The following is a 16,861-nucleotide window of genomic DNA, read 5'->3' on the forward strand; positions in this document are numbered from 1 at the left end:
TATTGCAGGTGCAGACAACCTGTCTACGTAAGTCTGAATGAGAATATGTTAGTGAAGGGACATCCAAATTCGAAACATTGGTTCTATTCTCTCTCCACAGATGAGGTCAGACCTACTGAGATTTCCAGCATTTTCTGTTTTTGGTATGTCTTAACATTGGTTTGCCTCAGATCTCTTAGTTAGGGTGCGTTGTATCTGTACTTCACTGGATTTGAGTTTTAAAGCAGGCTGTAACCAATTTCTAGCCCAATCTTACCAAAATTTATATTACCTCTTTTCCTTGCTGTCAATGTTTGGCCATTTTTGGCTCGACTAAGCACACTGGAAAATTTTTCTATGAAATGTAAGCTGTTGTTTTGATACTTTTCTCCCTCCCCACCTCCCCCAACTTTGTGTGGCATGTCTGTATCAATGTGGTTTTAATTTCTCTACAACATTTGGTGTATCACTATTTAACCTTAGAGTTATTTATATACTTTTCACTCTTTCCAACTTGTATTTGAAGATTTTTTCACAGCTGTTATATTGTTTTACAACATTTTAAATCCAGTTCAGAGGGGCTTCATTTTTTCTTCATCTCAATGCACTTTACAGGGCTCAACTTTCTCTTTTAATATTTTTAAAATCATAGAATCCCAACAGTGCCGAAAGAGGCCATTCAGCCATTTGGGCGGCACTGTGGCACAGTGGTTAGCACTGCTGCCTCACAGCGCCAGGGAATCAGCGTCAATTCCCGACTTGAGTCACAGTATTTGTAGAGTTTGCACATTCTCCCCATGTCTGTGTGGGTTTCTTCCCACAATCCAAATATGTGCAAGTTAGTTGAATTGGCCATGCTAAATTTTCCCTCAGTGAACCCGAATAGGCGCCGGACTGTGGTGATGAAGGGATTTTCACAATACCTTCATTGCAGTGTGAATGTAAGCCTATTTGTGACTAATAAATAAACTTTAACTTTAACATTGTGTCAGATGTTCTCTAACAGAGTATCTTAACCATGCCCACCCCATCCCACCCAATCTCTATAAACCATCGCATTTAGTAAACTACTCCTCTTAACCTACAGATCTTGGGACACTAAGGAGCAATTTAGCATGGCTAATTCACCTAACCCGCACATCTTTGGACTGTGGGAGAAAGCCTGAGGACCCAGAGGAAACCCACTATGTCACCATGTCACCCATTATTTTACTATATATGGTTGCTATTTCCTAATCTATATTCAGGTCAATTATTTTCCTTACTTTATTTCCCAGAATGCATTTTAGTTTTTGTGTTGATATTTCTAATATTGCATGGCATAAAATAACTAAGTAACCAGTTGGAAATAAAAATGTTCAGGTTTGTTATATATTTAAAATAATATAAATCTAGTATTAAGGCTTTTATAAAAATTGCATAGGAGGGAGAGTAACTACTTAAGTAATAAGCTAGTTTCATTGCTCACATCTAATCAAGCACAAAATAACAGATAGGAAAATAGCTACTGGTCAATCCAACCTGTCCCAAATAATTGTGATACCTACAGCACTCAACGGGAGAGGAAAAAAATCATGAAACTATGACCAATTCGGGAAACAAAATCTGGTTATCTCTCTGCGACCCCCTGAGGTGATCAAAATTAGTTTGGGTGACCACTCTGATCATACAGTGTTATTTATACAGAACCACCTGTGCGAAAGGTGACTGCCTGAGCCAGAAACAGGTCCATTTCTCAATTCAAAGAGCTCAGAAAATCAATGTGTGATACATCAGTTGGCTGTTACACATTTCCACTGTTCTGTAAGGAAAGAACCTCCTCTTAACATATAGAGCGGGATTTTCCAGCCGTGCTCGCCCAACACTGGAAAATCCCGCCCAAGGTCAATGGACTTTTGTATGGTCGCCCCCATGATAATCCACTGCCCATAATGTAGTTTTAGCCTCGTATCACTTAAAAATTGTTGCATCTTGTCCTGCCTAACCTATCCAGTTGAAACAAACTGGCTACACAAACACAATTTATTCCTTCATCATTTAATAAACCACGATCAAATCACCCCTGAGTCTGCATTTGCCAACATTTTTAATGATCAGATACTAATGTTGCTAACTGTATGCTCTGCTAATGCAAGGAATTCTTAGTTATTTTCAAAATTATTATAATATTCACTGTAGCTCTGCAGAGATTGTAAACCAGCACGTAGCAAGTTTCAGTGATGCATTTGATCTTAAATTTTATAGAATTACTTTGGTCAGATTGGTGTCATCATGAAGGATGGCCTATAGGTGAAAACTACTGTTGCGAGAGACCAGAAAAGGCAGCACAGATAGCCAATGCAGCAGAATTGAGCATGAAGAGAAATGGGAGAGCTGCTTATTCTGTGGAGTGCACAGAGGAACTGAGAGAGTGGCATGTGGCTTGCAATCTGGGTAGTGCAGAGTAGCTTGAAATTAGGTCCCTCACTTCTGATAGTTGCTTTGTTAGCAAAGGTCCCTCAAATTGTCAATTTATGTGGCCTGTCCTCTTTCGTAACCCACAATTGTAACTTCAATACTTGGCTTTAATTTCTACTTACATACAGAGGCAGACCATTCTCTGAATAGAAAATAACTTTGTATCTGATAATAGAACATCAACTTGGATTTTTCAACATACCACAGACAAATAGTACCAATGCAAGCATTCAGGTGTGTTAAGCATTTGTCTGTTTGCTTTCATGTCAAGCAGAAAGGTCTCTTTGTATCCATTGTAACATATAATCTAGATGGTTGATTATCATCTATTCCTTTCCCTATCCGAAGAGGTTACTGCTCCTAATTCAGCTATTCAATTCATCAACATTAATGAAAGATAATTTCTAAAGACTTTGGGGGCAGTTCTCTCTAAAACCGACTAAGTGCCCAAATGGGTGGGTATGTGGGAGTTTTTCCCTCCCGTTTTTTGGGCCAGCTTAGTTTAATGACTCTTCGGGACTCTGTCTGTCATGGCTTCCCTCACATGATTCACTTCAGTGGGTGGTAGAGCCTGAACCCGCCTGAGCAGCCAGCATCAACGTGCTGAGCGGGCCACTGTGTATGCGTCAATCTGTCAGAGTGGAACCAGGCGCATACACATTCCACCCTCCTCCCCCCATTGGTGGTTTCCCAATCACCAGCTTCCCAATGACTTCCCAGGTGCCCCCCCCCGCCCCCCACCCCCACCCCCCAACTCCCAATCGCCGGCTTTCCAAATCCCCACGCTCATCTGATTCTTGATCACACTCTTGATCGCAGGCTTCTCTGAAACCACACAATCGCTAACTTTCCTGCTCCCATCCCGTCCGGGCCAACCCCAGTCACCAGTCCCCCATGGCTAGCCCTGTCCCTTCCCCCATATGGCCAGCCCCGATAGCGTCCTCCCCCCAACCCCGTAATGATCCCTCATGCAGAGTGCACAGCGGATCTCTCCCCCAAAATCACCGATTGACCCACCCCTCTGCCCTTTCCTCAGAATGCAACTTGGACGTCTCATGGGATTTTCCACTCATCGTTGGGCTTGAATTTTTGTGTTTTGTATGGCTCGCCTGTCCCAATGCAAGGGATCACTTTTGGCAGGACTGGAGGATCCCACCATCGACGAGGACCAGGAAATCCCATCCATCTTTGCCATTCCTAATATTCAGTTGGAGCATGATCCAGCTGGGAACTTGGGTGAAACCTTTTTTGACCCCAACCATTTCTTGGATGAAAAGCCAGGTATATCTTTAAGGATAAGCAGGACCACTTCAGGATTGTAGCCACTGTAATGAGGGACTAGACTTTCTAACCTCTGCGACTCCAAGTATCTCATGCTCAGTATGCCAGGATTTCCATTAAATGGTTGAAATGAACTGACATTACATTGTGGCTGAGAAAACTCGCTCAAGTCCAAGCAGAAAAGCAGTAACCAGGAATTGCAGTACAGATGATGTTCTTCAAAATACATAATCATCCCCATATCAGTACAGCAGTATCACATGAGTTATTTCTGGATTAATAGTATAATCCTACACTTGCAGTAGAGGAATGCACCATCAAAGCATGTACGCCTTGAGAATCAGGGTTGCAGGAACCCATTCTTGGTTACTCTGTAGCAATTTATGTTGGCAAGTGAATTGGTCCTTTATATATTTTTAACTGGCTTAACGAGACTCAATATTATAATTGTTTCGAAAATATAGGAAAAAATTATCCAACTGCCGATGGCATATCTGTGAGGTTCATGGCTAAGAACTCTGGGATAGGATTTAGAGCACATTTGTGGACTGACACTGTAAGTTGTATTGCTCGTTATGCATTGTGTTTGCTCCACATTAAGTTAGTAATTAAAATGACAGTTCTTTTCCCCTCCAGCACAAACACACATCTTCATTTCTGATGGTTGTGAGTGAGCCATATATAAAAATCCAACTAAGCTGAAATCTGACTGATTCAGGCCCCAGTTATTTACTGAAATGTCTGGATTTTTTTGTTGCATGTGGCTTAGTATGGTCATAAAATAGGAAATGAGTTAAACTTGGAAACAATGTTTTTCATTTTGCTGTATGTTTCTTAGCCAAGTATTAAAACTTGATGGTAGCTTCAGCAGCTGAATGATTTAAATTTGGCATATTGGAAAATTTATTTAACAAATCATTGATATTTCGCAATAAGTTGATGATGCAAACAGTGTTTGATAGTGAATGACCAAACTGTAATACTTGACAGGATAACAGGCACAAAACATAGTCAGCAATATCGCAAAAGATTTCTTATCATAAATTCAAGCCTGAAAGCTGATGTAATCCAAACAGCTTTGTAGTTTGATAAAAAAAAATGTGGAAAGTTGAACACTTTTAATTGCAGGTAAACTGAAGCAATTTGACATGGGCAGGAAGGAGGTCTGTCTGAATGAAAAAATAATCCCCCATAATTCTGCACCAGCACTGTAACATCTGTACAGCTCACTATTCATCAGAAAACACAATCACACTGGAGGAAACCTGGTACTGAAGATTATGCTGGCTGGCTGACTTCTTCAAGGTTACATCTGAATTTAAAAAATACCGAGAAAAGAATATTAATCTTGGCATACATTCATTAGCAGTATTGAAACACCACATTCTAATTTAAAAGAAGGAATCGCTATATGGAATGAATCTAATTTGGCAAGAATTTGCTCCTTGTATGAGGGGCCAAAGGTGCAGAATAGTGCATCGGTTTGTCGGTAAATTCCTACTCCTAAGCCCATGTTTAAAGAGATCAGGTCAGAAGCACATTAGCCAGTTGAAGTAATGAAAAAGCTTCTTAAGGCTTCTCTTCCAAACCAGTTAGGATAACCCAGTAGCAAAAGCTTTTTATGTTTAAAGGCGGGATTTAATCCCCCTGCTTGCTATGGATATAAATGGCAAAACATTGTGAGAGCCAAAACCAAGGTTTGAGACTTCCCAGAACAATTGTCCCTGCTACCCTGCCAATGACATACATTATATCATTAGTGGGTGTACCCACTACTGTCCACCAACATTGGAAAGTCAACCCCCAGTAGCATGACGTCACATCAATGCGCTTCATGATAGATTTTTAAAATGAAGAACTGGTGAACTCAGTTCCAAGGGGAGTTTGGTTGTGAACACACAGTTCACCACTGCCCACCAATGAGTCCAGGGGCAAAGGAGAGATGAGGCTCCTGCTGCAACACACACTTTGCAGGAACAGACAATCAGTCCGTTCAATGGGGCGAGGAGCTATCTGTGGAAGAGATGGAGGAGTGGCACATCTCATTCAATAAGAAGAGGCCCTGGAGGAAGTAAAGCAAAGCCATCAAGCAGTGGCAATGGCCAGAAGGGACAGGAAAGCTCATGACCTGACTACTGGGGGAAGCCTACTGCTTCATGGATGATCAGAATTAAGGGCAGATGTAATGTTAACTCAAACTGGCTGCTGGCAGTGCACACCCTCACTTATAGAGTCCATGTCATGGGAAAGAACATAAGAAATAGGAGCAGGAGTAGGCCATCTAGCCCTTCGAGCCTGCCCCGCCATTCAATAAGATCATGGTTGATCTGAAGTGGCTCAGTTCCACTTTCCCACTTTCTCCCCATAACCCTTAATTCCCTTGCCTACCAAAAACCTATCTACCCGTGACTTAAATATATTTAGCGAGGTAGCCTCCACCACATCAACGGGCAGAGAATTCCAGAAATTCACCACCCTTTGAGTGAAGAAGTTCCTCCTCAACTCTGTTCTAAACTGCCCGCGCCCCCCCATCTTGAGGCTGTGCCCTCTAGTCCTGCTGTCCTTTCTGACCGGGAAGAATCTCTCTACCTCAACCCTATCCATCCCCTTCATTATCTTATACGTCTCTATAAGATCCCCCCTCATCCTTCTAAACTCCAACAAGTACAGACCCAGTCTATTTAGTCTCTCTTCATAGACCAACCCCCTCATCTCCGGTATCAGCCTAGTGAACCTCCTCTGCACTCCCTCCAAGGTGAAAATATCCTTGCGCAAGTGCAGCGACCAAAACTGCACACAGTACTCCAGCTGCAGCCTCACCAGTGCCCTGTACAGTCGCAGCAAGACCTCCCTGCTTTTATATTCAATCCCCTTCGCTATAAAGGCCAGCATCCTGTTCGCCTTCTTGATCACCTGCTGCACCTGTAGACTGGGTTTTTGCGACTCATGCACAAGGACCCCCAGGTCCCTCTGCACCGTAGCACGCTGCAGCTTTTCGCCCTTTAAATAGTAATCCCTCCTACTATTATTCCTGCCCAAGTGGATAACCTCACACTTGCTAACATTATACTCCATGAAAGGAATGGTTGCCATTAGTCATAACATTGCAGGAGGGGTGGTAACGACTTGCAGTGGGGATGGTGCATTGTTCCTCAAAGATCTACTCTGAATTTCTGACTCCTATCTGGTTGAAGGCAGCTAACAAACTCTCAGTGACCAGAGTTATATCAGGGCGATGTTGCATAAACAGTCTCCTCTCTCCTGATCGAGGGTCCCCCTTAGTGATGGATGCCCCTAAGGTTCAGTATCCGCGGAGGCTGAAACATACTTTGCATAAGGGTCTGGACACTGGGTTCAATGTGCTGTGATCAGACATTCACAATGACTGGGTTGAGTGGTGACTCTTACCATTGTGGGGAGCTCCTCATCAGCAATGATATACTGACATGACTGTATTCTGCCACTGTGAGGGAAAACCAACCAATGAGATGACAGCCCGGCAGTGAGGAGATGGAGGAGGCTATGGAGTGAGAATCCAGTCTTTCAGAGGAAGATTGACCCAGTCTTTCAGTGGAAGATTGACCCAGTCTTTCAGTGGAAGATTGACCCAGTCTTTCAGTGGAAGATTGACCCAGTCTTTCAGTGGAAGATTGACCCAGTCTTTCAGTGGAAGATTGACCCAGTCTTCCAGTGGAAGATTGACCCAGTCTTTCAGTGAAAGATGGATGCAGTTGTATCAGTGGTACTTAATTAAGGGAGCAGAAAGCCAGAGAAAAGTCTCAATAAGTTTGATTTATCTCATTGACAGAGGTGGTTGCTAACTTGTATAGGTGGTCACTATCTAAAAGTGCCTAATATCCATGCTCACTCTATGCAACAAGACCTTCTTAACATTTCTAATCCTACTGCTGCACAGTTGAGGTGGAGTCAGCCTGATGTCTGCAATGTCTGTTTGTCTGTGATGACCTTGGTGGATGCCCTTTGAATGGTTGAGACCTGGAAGGCCCAGGGTGGTTTTCGGGGTGTTGTTTTGTAGTGATGATATCCTCCTTGGCCTGTGGGGTTGGATTTGGTCACAGGAAAAAAGATTAGTTGGTCACTCCTGAACTCTCCTGGGTGGAAGTCCTCAGGCTGTTCACCAGTTTTTCCTCTTCCCTATGAGTGCTCAAGGGCTTCCTCCTTGGAACAGAGGACCAGCTGGAGTGAGCGCAAGAAAGCTCACTATTCTTAGGTACTGGCACTTGTGGATGCCAGAAGGTGCTTGAAGCATGGAGATAAAACCACGCATCATGGAGTCCATGTTCTGTGCCATGGAGAGCGCATCGTGCACCGTGAAGTTCATACTCTCAACTAGTGAAGGACAGAAGTTTCATACCAAGGTCTCCACTGCAGATGCCACCCTCGCAATGTTGACTTGGCTGCCACACAGAGTTGGCGTGATCTCCTTGAACAGAATGCTTTGGAACTCCTCTGTTTGGCCTTTCCATCCAAGGAATATAGCTGACATCCCTTCCTGATGGTCTCAACTTTACATTTGGAACTGCAGCAGCCGAGGCATGTCCAAGTCCAGAGGCACATCACCTGACTGAGACTCAACAGATCCCTGGCCTCCAGTGGTCTAACTTCCAGGACACCCCTGCATCTGCCTGCTGTGGAACAGGAAGAATGAGGTGCTCATCAGTTTGTGACCACAAGCCCTCCCATTGAGGAGTGTATCTCAGCAGTGTTGGAGGGTGCGAGTGAAAGCTGTGATGCCTCTTCAATCTCAACTTTAGATAATTCATTGGTGCTTGTGTCTGAGATGGACACAAGTGCCTGGCTGGTGGAGGCACTGGGCTGCTCTCCTGATGTACCTGCAGGTGAAGGGAGATACCATTAATGCATGGCAGGGGCAGAAGAACAGAAGAGACAGGACTCACATTAGGTTGGTGTGATGGATGATAGAGCTGTGGGTCCTCACTTCATTTTTTTGCCATGTACCTCTCCCTTGCCGCAGTATCAGTCCACTTCCTCCCTGGCTAGCTGGAGGCTTCTCCCTTTGTAGAATTTTTAATGTGGGCATTCCTCCACCCATCAAGGATCTTCATGGATCTCTACCATCTACTATGATCCAAATTTTCCTGGAAGGAGAGTACGTGAAAAGTATAAGCAGGCAGATAGTAAGAAGACCTGACATGTGTGGTTGGTAGATGGGAGTAGGGAGGTGATGAGTCATAGGGGATATGTGGGAGACCGAGCGGTGGTAATGCATGAGCTCCCTATGGATATGTGTTGGGTGTGTGAGTGGGTGAGTCCTGACTGATGGAAAGAGTAACTTATCCTGCCTGATCAGAGGAGGTCACTCATCCTTTTCCAGCACTGAATGTCCGTCATCCCCTGCAAGGCATTGGTGCTTACCAGTGCTCCGACCACCTCTAATGGGGGTTGCCAACCTTGCTTAATCGTCTTCCCCCTACAAGATGTGGCGTCTACCCACCATGGCATTCAGCATTCTGGTGAGAAAGCCCTTCGAGAGCCTTGGAACTTAGACTCCCTTACAACTATTTGCTTGATTGGACTTTAAACAAGTGATTGGGAAGTTCTAGGGTGGCTGTTAACTAGAGCTCAGGTGATGGTAGAGCAGACAAATCAGAAACCACTCTCCATTGAGGTAGCGTGAAACCCATGGAATTTTATTTTAAACTGACTACAATTGTGGCAGGACAACCCGCCAATGCCTCTGATGGACTAGCCGCCACTTTGCCCAAAAGATGGAAAATTGTGCTTGGAAAAAAAAGTTAGCTTATTTCGTACTCTTAAAAAATTATTTAAGAAAAGATAAAGTTATTAATTACAGGCACACTTGAATTTTAATTATTAATTACATTCACATAAGTTACAGTTGAAGATGAAAAAAACAATCATTATAGTTCGGTCTCTATTGTTTGGTGCAGCCCTGTTATACTTGAAGTTGAGATGGTGTGTTGTCTGAAATGAAAGTCCTGAGATTGTGGGATTATCTCAGCAACCTCAGGCCAACACAGTTGAATGCCTAGAAGTTGCTTTAATAGATGAATTATAGATCGATTCAAGTTTGCAGGAGGGTAGAAGGCTTCTTGCTTTTGGTTCTGCAGGTATTGAACTTTCAATCTTCCCAATTACTTTCAGCAAAAACTCTGTTTTTGGATTACCTTTCTGTGACTCTCCTCATTGCAAGCAGTTTCTTCTCTGCTGTTCTGAAGCTGTTTCAGAATGCATCTGTGCTAAGCAGCTTACTGTCTTTTTCAAGAGAGCATGTGGCAATAATGGTTACTGTCATGTTGAGTCACTCACTGTTCCACAAGAGAAAACTGGTAATCCCATTTTGCAATCCAAAGTCTCCTTCACACCCATAGTATTCAAAAGGGCCAAGGCTGTTCACATCTTAAAACAGTTATCAGGAAATGTCTTTTTGTTTAAAGAAAGTCACCAAGTTAGTGAGTTTCTATTTATTCCTTTGAAACACTCATTGAATTATAAATGTCTTTTCATGTCTGGGAATGCATCTGCGTCTCCTTGTGGGGTACAAAAAAAATTGGTGAACTCCACAATGGCAGTCATCAACTGCTCAGAATCCATCAAAGAAATTATTATTAAATGACAAGATAAGAGAAGTACAATGCATTATTATATAGTTCAGCATGCAATGTTCACAGACTAAATAATCCTTTTGTGCCAGTGTCATCCTGCTCCTTTTCCACTCCATTCCTTTTTTGTAACATCCTCTCCTCCTTTGACTGTCACCATTTCTCGCTTTATTTTCTTTCCGTCTGTCAGCTCTATGTCAGCCTTTATGTCAGTCAAGCACGTTACAGATTGTCCTTATCACCCTGATCTTTTCTGATTGTTTTTGATTATTTTGTCTCTTCCCTCTTTTTTCCAGTGTGTGTCCATGATTCTCACATTTGTTGATTGACTGATATATTCGGAAACCCTGCTAATGAATCTGTACATTGCAAACAAAACTTTGCTTCACAGGAAAGCAGGTCAGAGAATTGGACAAGGAGGACTGAGTGTTCCAACGGTGGTGCTAACAAGCCACTGGGTTTTAAATAAATGGAAAATGAAAAATGTCACAAGTCAGGCACACTGAACACTATTGTCAGAAGGTTCAGCTTGTAGCACTGCTGGTGTTGTTATATAAGCCCGGAACTGAAAATATATCAGCCAGTATGCTGCTGGCCACTTCAGGTGCAGTGTGTGCAACATGCCCTGACAGAGAAGACACTAGCATATGACAAAAGGATGCAGAGTGGATGGATTATGATGCTAAATAGGCCCCAGCTTTGATTTGGCACAAAACTTAAAAAATGATTTATTCATTCATGGGACGTGGGTGCCACTGGCTTGTCAGCATTTTTTTGCCCATCCCTCGTTGCTCTTGGAGGGCAGTTGAGAGTTAACCACGTTGCTGTGGCTCTGGAATCACATGTAGACCAGACTAGCTAAGGATGGCAAATGTCCTTCCCTAAAGGACATTAGTGAACCAGATGGGTTTTTCCAACAATTGACAATGATTTTGCGGTCTTCAGTAGATTCTTAATTCCATCCCCCAGTTATTGTACAGTAAGGTGAGCGAGGGCTGCAATGAGTTGGGGGATGGGTTTAATGAGTTGGGAGGAGTGCAGGAAGTTGAGGGAGGAGCACAGTGAGTTGGAGGAATAGTTTAATGAGTTGGGGAAGGGGTGCAGTGAGTCAGTGATGGGCTTCAATGAGCAGGGGACAGATACAGTGATTCAGGGGGTGAGATGCAGTTTGTAGGGGAAGGCTTTCAGTTAGCCAGGGGATGGATTGCAGTGAGTTAGGGGAGCGGTAGTTAAAGATGAGCTTCAGTGTGACATTTGAGCATGGTAGGATTTGTAAGCAATTTGTTGAAATGTTCGCATCAGTGTTGGCGCCTAAAGAAGTAGTGACAGGTGTAATGTGGGGGCAGCAGTATATTGTGGAGGTGATGGACAAATCTGTAGAAGTATTGTAGTTGATGTTGTGCATATTGACAGTGTTTGGATGGCATGGACAGTTGCGGGGGTTGGGGGGGGGGTGGGGGGAGAGGGTTGCTGGTTGGAGATTTGGGTGGAGCAAATGATGGTTGGAAACAGAGTGTATCCAGGAGTCTGCAGAATGGAAATGTAGGAGAGGGACAGAGATTGTGAGGTATAGGTACATTAAGCTGCACATGTTCCTGCATACATGGCCAGCCCAGTTTAATATCTTGGTCCTGAAATCTGCCCCATGTCAGATTAAGAACTAAAGAGCAAAGGCTGCAAGGAAGTAACAACTAGATAATGGTGCACATGATAGTGATGTTGCTTATAGATGACCGATGGATGTCTATAAGCACAGAGGTGATGGGTGAACAGAATTGCGTTATATTATGTGAGCTGGAAGATAGGAAACTGGATAAAAGAATACTGGAATATTGAAGTTTCAAAATCACAAAAGCATCAAAGATCATTTCAGCCACAGTTAAACTGAGGTAGGGGTGGGGATGGGTGACACCACATAGTTTGAAGCAAGTTCATCTCAGGGCCAAATATAACACCAAGTTTGTAAACACCCTCATTCAGCCTCAGACAGTCATCGCAGATAAGAATGGAACCGGTGGCTAGAAAGTGGAATTTATGGTGAGGAGCAAATGCAATGGGTAAGATTTTCCAGTCCCGCTCACCACTGGAATCGTCCAGTTCCACCAAAAGTCAACAGATGTTTAGTGCATGCTGCTTTGGGTCCACCATGGCAAGCTGAAAATCCCAGTCAATGGTTTAGACTTCCCAATATTTACTTTATTACATTATTCCAATCTTAAAGTAAACGTTCAGATCTCTGCAAAATATTTAACTGGTCATGTGAAAAGATACTGAGGAAATTATTCTCTCAGTTTGTATCTAATAGCAGTGCATATGATAATGGCATGTCAAGAAGGAAACATAGAATGCAGTTCTCAAGTTTGTAGTTGATGTTATCTACATGGACTTTAGCAAGGCCTTTGACAAGGTACCACATGGTAGGTTGCTGTATAAGGTTAAATCTCACGGGATCCAGGGTGAGGTAGGAAATGGATACAAAATTAGCGTGATGTAGGGGGATGTTTTTCCAACTGGAGGCCTGGGCCCACCATCAGACTCACCATGGACTACTCTCCAGAATCAATTGCATTCTTGGACACACACATCTCCATTAAGGAAGGTCACCTCAGCACCTCACTGTATCACAAGCCCATGGATAACCTCAAGATTCTCCACTTTTCCAGCTTCCATCGTAAACATGTTAAAGAAGCCATTCCCTACAGAGAAGCCCTCCGTATACATAGGATCTGCTCAGATGAGGAGGATCATAACAGGCACCTCCGGACGCTGAAAGATGCTCTCATAAGAACAGGATATGGCGCTCGACTCATCCATCGATAGTTCCGACGCGCCACAGTGAAAAACCGCACCGACCTCCTCAGAAGACAAACACAGGACACGATGGACAGAGTACCCTTCGTCGTCCAGTACTTCCCTGGAGCGGAGAAGCTACGACATCTTCTCCGGAGTCTTCAACATGTCATTGCTGAAGACGAACATCTTGCCAAGGCCATCCCCACCCCCCACTTCTTGCCTTCAAACAACCTCGCAACCTCAAACAGACCATTGTCCGTAGCAAACTACTCAGCCTTCAGGAGAACAGTGACCACGACACTATACAACCCTGCCACAGCAACCTCTGCAAGACATGCCGGATCACTCACACGGATGCCATCATCTCACATGAGAACGCCATCCATCAGGTACACGGTACGTACTCTTGCAACTCAGCCAACATTGTCTACCTGATAAGCTGCAGGAAAGGATGTCCTGAGGCATGGTACATTGGGGAGACCATGCAGACACTATGACAACGGATGAATGAACACTACTCAACAATCACCAGGCAAGACTGTTCTCTTCCTGTTGGTGAACACTTCAGCGGTCACGGGCATTTGGCCTCTGATCTTCAGGTAAGTGTTCTCCAAGACAGCCTTAATGACACACAACAGCTCAGAGTCGCTGAACAGAGACTGATAGCCAAGTTCTGCACACATGAGGACGGCCTCAACCGGGATCTTGGGTTCATGTCACACTATCTGTAACGCCCCATGACTTGACAGGGGTTACAAAATCTCACTTACTGTACTGTCTGGAGTCAATACACATCTCTTTAACCTATGCTTAATGCTATCTCCACTTACATTGTCTGCACCTTTAAGACTTGATTAATTGTAAAGACTTGCATTCTAATCAGTATTCTATAAATTCTTTATATGGTTAATATGTTTAACCTATGTTTAATGCTATCTCCACTCACATTGTCTGCACCTTTAAGACTTGAATAGCTGTAAAGACTCCCATTCTAATTAGTATTCTGTAAACTGTGTGTGCCTTTATATGCCCTGTCTGTGATCAGAATTCTTCATTCACCTGACGAAGGAGCAGCACTCGGAAAGCGAGTGGCATTTGCTACCAAATAAACCTGTTGGACTTTAACCTGGTGTTGTGAGACTTCTTACTGGGTTTATTTACCCCAGTCCAACACCGGCATCTCCACATCCCAGCAATGTGCCTCAGGGATCAATGCTGGGTCCACTGTTATTTGTCATTTATATTAATGATTTGGATGAGAATATAGGAGGCACCGTTAGTAAGTTTGCAGATGACACCAAGATTGGTGGCATAGTGGACAGTGATGAAGATTATCTTGGATTGCAATGGGACCTTGATCGATTGGACCAGTGGACTGATGAATGGCAGTTGGAGTTTAATTTAGATAAATGCAAAGTGATGCATTTTGTAGATTGAACCAGAGCAGGACTTATTCAGTTAATGGTAGGACGTTGGGGAGAGTTATAGAGTGAAGAGATCTTAGGGTACAGATTTATAGCTCTTTGAAGGTAGAGTCACAGATGGACAGAGTGGCGAAGAAGGCATTCAGCATGCTTGATTTCATTGGTCAGAACATTGAACACAAGAGTTAGGACGTCTTGTTGAAGTCGTACAAGACATTAGGTAAAGTCACACTTGGAATACTGTGTACTGTTCTGGTCACTCTATTATAGAAAGGATATTATTAAACTAGAAACAGTGCAAAAAAGAATTACTGCAATGCTGCTGGGTCTTGATTGTTTGAGTTATAAGGAGAGACTGGATAGACTGGGACTTCTTTCTCTGGAGCATAGAAAGCTGAGGGGTGATCTTACAGAGGTCTATAAAATAATAAAGGGCATAGATCAGCTCAATAGTCAATATCTTTTCCCAAATGTAGGGGAGTCTCAAACTAGGGGGCATAGGTTTATGAGAGGGGAGAGATACAAAAGTGTCCAGAGGGGCAATTTTTTCATACAGAGGGTGGTGAGAGTCTGGGACAAGATGCCAGAGATGGGTACAATTTTGTCTTTTAAAAAGCATTTAGACAGTTACATGGGTAAAATGGGTATAGAGGGATATGGGCCAAATGCGGGCAATTGGGATTAGCTTACGGGTTAAAAAAAAAGGGCGGCATGGACAAATTGGGCTGGATGGCCTGCTTCCATGCTGTAAACCACTATGACTCTATGACTGTACCTGAATTCCAAGCTTAAATTTCTTACCACTGTGATTTGTCCATTTTGTAATGGCCTAACCTAGATTTTCCAATAGTTTGTCTTGATTCTTATCAGCATTCTGATTAAGAAGGCATTTGACATGCTTGCCTTCATTGGCTGGCATATTGAATATAAGATTTTGCTAAATATGTTGCAATTATGTAAAATCTTGGTTCGGCCACATTTGGAGTATTGTGCGCAGTTCTATTTGCATGGAAGTTTTGGACAGGGAGTAAAGAAGATTAACCAGGATGTTGCCTGGTCTCGAGGCCATTGGCTCTGTGAAGAGGCTGAATAAAATAGGACTGTTCTCACTGGAAACCCAGAGGCTGAGGGGAGACCTGATAGAGGTCTACAAAATTATGAGCGGCATAGAAAAATTGAATATTCAGTGGCTTTTTCCTAGGGTGGAAGTGTCAACTACAACGGGACACAGGTTCAAGATGTTTAAGGGAGACGAGTGGAGGAGGTTTTTCATGCAGAGAGTGGTGGGTGCGTGGAATGTGCTGCCAGAGGAGGTGGTGGAAGCAGGCATGTAACATTTAAGAGGCATGTGAATGGGTACATGACTATTATACTCATTGGAATTTAGAAGAATGAGGGAGATCTTATAGAAAGATATAAAATTATGAAGCGAATAGATAAGATAGAAGTGGGGAGGTTGTCTCCACTGGCGGGTGAAACCAGAACTAGAGGGCATAGCTTCAAAATAAGGGGGAGCAGATTTACGACTGAGTTGAGGAGGAACTTCTTCACGCAAAGGGTTGTGAATCTGTGGAATTTCTTGCCCAGCGAAGCAGTTGAGGCTACCTCATTGAATGTTTTTAAGGCAGTGATAGATTTCTGAACAATAAAGGAATTAAGGGTTATGGTGAGAGGGTGGGTAAGTGGAGATGAGTTTACAAGATCAGCCATGATCTTATTGAATGGTGGAGCAGTGTCAAGAGGCCAAATGGTTCGAGTTCTAATGTTCTTATTAATAGAGAGGGAAGAGGGATTGAGTTAATCCTTCATTTTACAGCTCCCCACTGAAGTCTCTGCTTGAAAACGGATAGTCTCTTTGATGGTTTCACTAGTCGTTCCCGAGTGAGTGTGGAGCATTTTCAGAGATAGTTGTCTATTTGATCTAGGGAGTTGGTTTTTGGGGGTTGACATGCCTGGTTTCAGTCTTTTGCAGATCTTTAGGTGTGAAGCTCTCCTGAAGGACCTGCACTGGCAAGATTTCTGATCTCGATCTTCCTGGATCCTCCCGAGTAATGTGATCAGGGTCATGATCCGGAAGTTTAAGAACCTGATTTGCCTCAATTTCAAAGCATTATAATGTACTTAGTGAGGTTAAAATCAAATTTTCAAACCTCATCAAATCTTCCTACCCACCAATTAAGTCATTACACTGGCACAAATTACTACTGACTTTTATAAGCAGGAACTAGGTGCCATGACCTCCAAGATGAAGGAAGGAGGTGAGAACCCCTCTACACCAAGTCCCAGGGAGTCCGGGGGGACAGAACGCATTGCCCAACTCCA

Source organism: Carcharhinus amblyrhynchos, chromosome 10 (genome assembly GCF_965287045.1).
Source record: "Carcharhinus amblyrhynchos chromosome 10, sCarAmb.v2.hapA, whole genome shotgun sequence".
NCBI classification, from domain to species: Eukaryota; Metazoa; Chordata; class Chondrichthyes; order Carcharhiniformes; family Carcharhinidae; genus Carcharhinus; species Carcharhinus amblyrhynchos.